Source organism: Hoplias malabaricus, chromosome 6 (assembly GCF_029633855.1).
Source record: "Hoplias malabaricus isolate fHopMal1 chromosome 6, fHopMal1.hap1, whole genome shotgun sequence".
NCBI classification, from domain to species: Eukaryota; Metazoa; Chordata; class Actinopteri; order Characiformes; family Erythrinidae; genus Hoplias; species Hoplias malabaricus.
The window spans coordinates 16074005-16080716 of NC_089805.1; positions in this window are offsets into that span (position 1 = coordinate 16074005).

Below are 6712 nucleotides of genomic sequence, written 5' to 3' on the forward strand. Positions count from 1 at the left end.
TTTTGTGTCGGTAGTTTGAACAGAGGAGCATATGTCCCCCCCTTGTGAGCCTTGGTTCCTCCCAAGGTCCCTCTCCTCTGAGGGAGATTTTCCTTGCCACTTTTGCTCCTGGCTTGCTCGCCTGGGGGGTTTTACATTTCATGTTAAATCTTCTGTCATTGCTGAAATTCTGTGAATCTGCTTTGTGACATATGTGTTGTAAAAACCACTATGCATATAAATTTGCTTTGTTTTGATTTTAATTGAATTTAAATAGATATCATTTATAAATTAGCCATATATTATAAATTGCCTTTTTTGTGGGTCCTAAAGTTATTTTGATGCTTTAAATTAGTATTAGTTTGGCAAAAGAATGTTGACATTTGTCGTTTATGCCATCGTATTGTATACAACCAAGGCAAATGTTGATAGAAACATGATTCTGCACAAGAGTTTGAAAATGATTGCCATGAATGGGTTAATTAGCAAGCTTGTAATATTAACACTGCTCACTATAAGTTCAGTCAGAAGAATTTCACGTGAATATCTTGGTATATCTACCTTTTATATGCCTAATAAATAATTAGGTAATTTCACTTGTTGTTTTGCAGTGGTGGACGAAGTATACACAAATGATGTGCTTGAGTTAAAGTACAGATACACAAGGCCACTGTTACTCCGGTAATAGTCCTCCATTTAGATTTTCACTTCAGGTAACATGGCTCTAAGGTCCTATTATACTTTTTGTAACAAGACTCTATCAAATCAACTAATTTGATGTAAAAACTCTTCAGAGTCACTCTTGGTTCACTAATATTTCAATACAATGTCATTAACTGGTTTGTCACTGATGTTTATTTAAAGTATGATAAAGCATAAAACCCTGAAACAAACTGTGTCCATGAGGTAGAAATGAACTGCTCTGAAATTCCATTTTGCGAACAAGCCGTTTTGGTTTAAGATTCCTTGGCATATTAGAAGTTTAAGTTTAATTAAAAAAAAAAACTTGGGTCCAGGGTGTTGCTGTGGCAGGTTTGGATTTTCCTCCGTCCTTTTGGCACACGCACTCCTGCTGGCACTCGACACTGCTGCACTGATGCTGAAGTGCTGTGATTACGCACTTCTTTCATTTTTAAAGTAAACTGAGCTAAAATTACTTTTGCTAAATTATTTTTCATTTTGAAATTTTTAGTAAAAAGTAAGATATTTGACTATGAAATTTAGTGAAGTTAATGTAAGTCACCCAAAATAAAAAATACTCCAGTAGAGTACAGATACACAAAAAACTACTTAAATAATATATATATATATATATATTTATATATATATATATATATATATATATATATATATATATATATATAATATTTATTTTGTTACTGTCCACCACTGCTGTTTTGCTGATAATACAATGTGTTGGAATTCATTTGTGCACTTCTTTTTTCCGTTTTCCTGTCATCCATACATTAAAATAGGTTTAACACCTAGTAATTTATAATACCATATAAATTACCCTACCATTCCCTACCATTCAGAAGTTCTGAATAATTTTCTAATGTTTGTAGTCAATATTCTCAATAATATAAAATCCATTAACTTAATTTAAAACGTATAAGATCTTTCTATTCTGTATTTATATAGTAATCAAAACAAAAATGAATAGCTGTAAACAAAAATGAATAATTGTCCTGAATGATGAACAATTATAAGCAATGTTCATAATTTGTTAAATGTCTCATTTTTTTCCATAGACTTCCATAGACAAACCCAGACCCAGTGGAATCTGAAATTAGTAGTCAGTATTTTCATTAGGTGTACGGTGGCCGGGAAAGTCCAAGCACACTGCAAATTAAAATGAGCTGTAAAAGCATAAAACAAATCCATCAAAACAACGACACATGGACTTCGTTTAAAAAATGCAATTCAGGTTTAGAAATGCTGCAAATCCAGTCACAACACAATGGAAGTTTTCTGTAGGACCCTGAAATCTGCTGCAATCCTAAGAACACAGAACAAAAGCTCTGTCAGAATCCGACTCCATTTGCGTGCACGTGTGTCAACAAGTAGCACTGGCACAACAGATTTACACTCGCAATTCCTGTTGTTTCCCTAACAAGTGTTAGCATTGATTTCTTTCACATCAAAAACCAGAACAGTTCCTAAGCTTTAGTTGTATTACATTTGATAAACTGAATCAAAAATATCTAAAAAAAAAAAAAAAAAAAAAAAAAAGAAACTTGATGTGCATCAAATTCAGGGGTAGAATTTTGGAAATGCTCAAAACTCTGGACTGTAAATTTATTTTGGTGACATGTAATCTTCCAATTAAGGTTTTCCAGGGGAGGATTTTATAGGGGGAGTTTGGCAATGCTATTTTGACAGCTGGCAAAATTCTAAACACCTCTCCCTAATCTGTACTTCAGTGTATATTCTGATACACATCCACTTACTTTTTATTGTTGAGATATTTTTGATCCTGTGTTCTGCACCAACCATGAAACCAAACGGTATTCAGTTTATTAAATGCAATACAACTAATGCTTAGATATTGTTCTGGTGTTTGATGTGAAGGAAATAAAGCATAACCCAAAGGAATTGCATGAGTAATCTGTTGTGCCAGTGCTGCTTGGTGATGCGCATGCAAATGAAGTCGGATTCTGACTGGGCTTTTGTTTTGTATTTTTAGGAATGCAGCAGCATTCAGGGTCCTTCAAAAAACTTCCATTGTGTTGTGACTGGATTTGCAGAGTCTCTGAGCTTGCATGTCATTTCTGAGTTTGCTTTTCTTTTTTGAACCTGCAGTCCTCATTTGAACTTCCATTGTGTTTCTTAATTTGCAGTTGTTTTCTGAACTTCCATTGTGTTTCTTAATGTGCAGTTGTTTTCTGAACTTGTATTGCGTTTCTAAACTTGAATTGCGTTTCTGAACTTGTATATACTAAGCCCAAGTGTTGCTGTTTTGATGTGTTTTGTGCTTTTGCAGCTTGTTTTAATTTTCACTCTCCCAGCCACAGTATATATTAGTTTATGTAATCTATGAAATCTATACTAGTTTGATCTAGTTATGTTAATTTTATTACTTCACATCCTATAATTTCATTACTTCTATATGAACACTTTCCATCCTTACTGTTCCTTAGAATTTAACATGCTGTTTTTGTTGTATAAATAAATTAACTTTGTTCTGACTGTCTGCTGTTTATTGTGCTCTGTATTTAAAATGCAGTTTGTTCTGAATAACTTAAGTGAGTGGGCTATATGTATAAACCTGCATCCTCTTTTTTTGGAAAATATTTTTTTATTAAACTGCATTCTTAATTTGACTGATTGTCTGATATTTATTGAGTCTGTGTAATGCTTGTTTTGCATAATTCTAATTTTGGAAACAGATCTATCCCATAAGTAATTTATCATGTAATCATGATGGAATACGTGAATGAAAAATGAATGACATAGTTTTAATTATAATATCTAGTTATTTAACAGTCTCTGGTCTGGCCAGAGTAATGTCCATTCTTTGTAATAGACTAAAAATATTGAGATGTGGATGAGGAAAAAATGCAATGACACAATGTTACTATGAGAAATATAGAACAGTATTTGCAAAATATGACGGTGTGACATCATTGTATGTCTGCTTTGTGACTACAAATGTGTAATTAAATTCTAGGTTGTCAAAAAATTGCAGAACACACTAAAGAGGCCTTCTGGGATGTTTCAAAGCTGTATCTGAACTTGCAATGTTGCACAAAATCGTTGTGACAACCCTATAAAATGTTTCATTTTGACTTTCTGAATATATTTACACAACGTTTCAATTCACTAAAGTAGTGGGTTTCTTTTTACCACGTTATGAATACATAGTTGTGTTTGCTGGGAGTGCATTTCAGTTTAAACGTTGCCAACGCTTGCGCGCAAAGAATGTGGGAGAAAAGAGAGAAGGAGGCGGGTGCTCTATGCTGTCTGATTTTCTTGACTACAGGCATCTCCTCCTTTGCATATTGCAGGATTGAGAAGCTTCCAAAAGCTGAGCGGATAATGGGGACTCTTCGCATATATGTGATCTCGGGAGTGATATAAGAAAACATTGCTAGTGTGTGGAGATAATGAATGCAGATCATATACCGCTTAGCAAAGGCAAGTATCTTAGCAAAATTTAACAAAATAAACCAGGCAGGAAAATCAGGCATTTTGTGATTTTGGTAACTACAAGTGGGGGAGACAGATATTTACTCGACGTTCATTAGCGTTTATTATATATTTATAGTTCATTTTGGTATGGGCTGAATTGTGACTCAGGACTAATACCACCGTTATAACTTTATATTACCCCTAAAACATTTGAAACTGTAATTTACTTAACACATTGTGACAGTGTATGATATGTCTGAGAATGACTGCCGAATTTGATATCAAATGTTCAACATGGTAAGCGCATTACAGGACAGGACTCAGCTGCATCGCCCGCATTCAGCAATGCACAGTTATATTAGATCTATCTGATCAGTAATCCCTTTCAAAGACACATATTTTAGCATCGCCAAGCTGGCTGTAGTCAAAGCGATTTAACAGGACGTGCAGCGTCGGCACCGACTTAAGACAACCGTAAATAATGAGAAATCATGCTTTTTGTGATCGTGCCATCTTTTAACGGCATCTTATAGATTAACATGAATAAACCGTAGTCATGGGCACGGAGAAGTCTCCTTTTATTGAACTGGTGTTTCATAAATATAAAACTGATATCTTGACAAAAATCACGAATTCTGAACATTCGCTATGAATTCATTGCTCTGCGTTTAATTTCACTTGTATTCAAACCTCAGTATACATCACAAAGAATATGCGTCTGTCTGCTATATTCATCATATCAAATAGACCCACAAACGTTTTGAAATTCTACATTTTTGTGAATTTACAGGACTTTTATAGGGAGTATTTCAACACTCCTGTATTTTTATTTTATTTTATTTTATAATCTTCAAGTAACAAACAGATGTTATTTATTCGCAGTGTGTTCTGGACAATCTGTGTATTTAACAATTTAATCATAAATATTAAAATATTAAAATCATCCTCACCCACCCCTCAATACATATGCTGCCATATGTATGCCAACATATCACTGCTGTCAATAATAAGAGCCAGCCATTTAATTGAATCATTGATTCAAAGTACTTATAATATCATTCATGATGGTTCTGATCAAAAATCAATATTGTGTCAACATAACTTTTGTCAGTTCTGAGTGTCATAATATTTAATAGTTACAGGTCCTGCAAGGAAATGAATTTTTCTATTGGAAATGAGTTTGTCTTTCATGTTAGGATAATTTATAAAAGGTTATATTTTATTTGGTTTATTGCTTTAAAACCAGTGTCTTAGTTTATTCTTGTGAACATTTATTTAACTGAGAGTAAAAAAACACAAAAAAATGTAAATATTTTGAATTCTATATACACAAAATGCCTTTTCTCTCAAATATTGTTCACAAATTTGTCTAAAGCTGTGTTAGTGAAGGGCAGCATGTTGGCGCAGCAGGTAATGTCTCAGTCACACAGCTCCAGGATCTGGAGGTTGTGGGTTCCAGTCCCACTCTGGGTCACTTTCTGTGAGGAGTTTGGTGTGTTCTCCCCATGTCCTCCCACAGTCCAAAAACACACACTGGCAACTCCATGAGTCCATGAGTGTGAGTGTGTGCCCTGAACTGGATTAGGAGTTACAGACAATGAATGAATGTGTTAGTGAGCACTGCTACTTTGCAGAGATAATCCATCCACCTCATAGGTGTGACATACCAAGATACTGATTAGAAAGCATGATCATTGTCCAGATGTGCCTTAGGCTGGCCACAATAAAAGGCCACTTTAAAATGTGCAGTTTTATCACATAACACAATGCCACCAGTGTCGCAGGTTTTGATGCAGAGTGCAGTTGGCATGCTGTCTGCAGGGATGTCCACCAGAGCTGTTGCCTGTGAATTGAATGTTAATTTCTTTAAAATAGGCTGTCTTCAGAGGCATTTCAAAGATCACCCACACCAGCCCAGCATCTTCACCTCCAGGATCGTCTGAGACTAGTCACCTGGACTGCTGTTGCAATAATCGGTTTGCATAACCAAAGAATTTCTGCACATACTGTCAGAAACTGCCCAGGGAATCTCATCTGCTTGTCATCCTCATCTTGGTCTCCACCTGACTTCGTTTTCATAACAGACATGAGTCTGTGTCTGAGTCTGACATGAGCAAATGCTCACATTCAATGAAAACGTTGGAGACGTTGTTCTTCACGGATGAATCCCGGTTTTCACTGTACAGGGCAGATGGCTATTTGTGGGTGTGAGAGCTTTACTGATGTCATCGTTGTGAATCGAGTGGCCCATGGTGGCAGTGAGGTTATTTTATGGGCAGGTGTTATGGACAACAAAAACAGGAGTGACCCAACAATCTACAGGCCACAATCAACAACCAGATTAACTCTATGTGAAGGAGATGTGTTGCACTGCATGAGGCAAATGGTTGTCACACCAGATACTAACTGGTTTTCGTGCCCCTGAACCCCCCCCAATACAGTAAAAGTAAACTACACATATTAGATTGGCTTTTTTTTGTAGCCACCCTAAGGCACATCTGTGCAATAATAATGTTGTCTAATCAGCATCTTGATATGCTACCCCTGTGAGGTGGATGGATTATGTTGGCAAAGGAGAAGTGCTCACTAACACATATTTTGA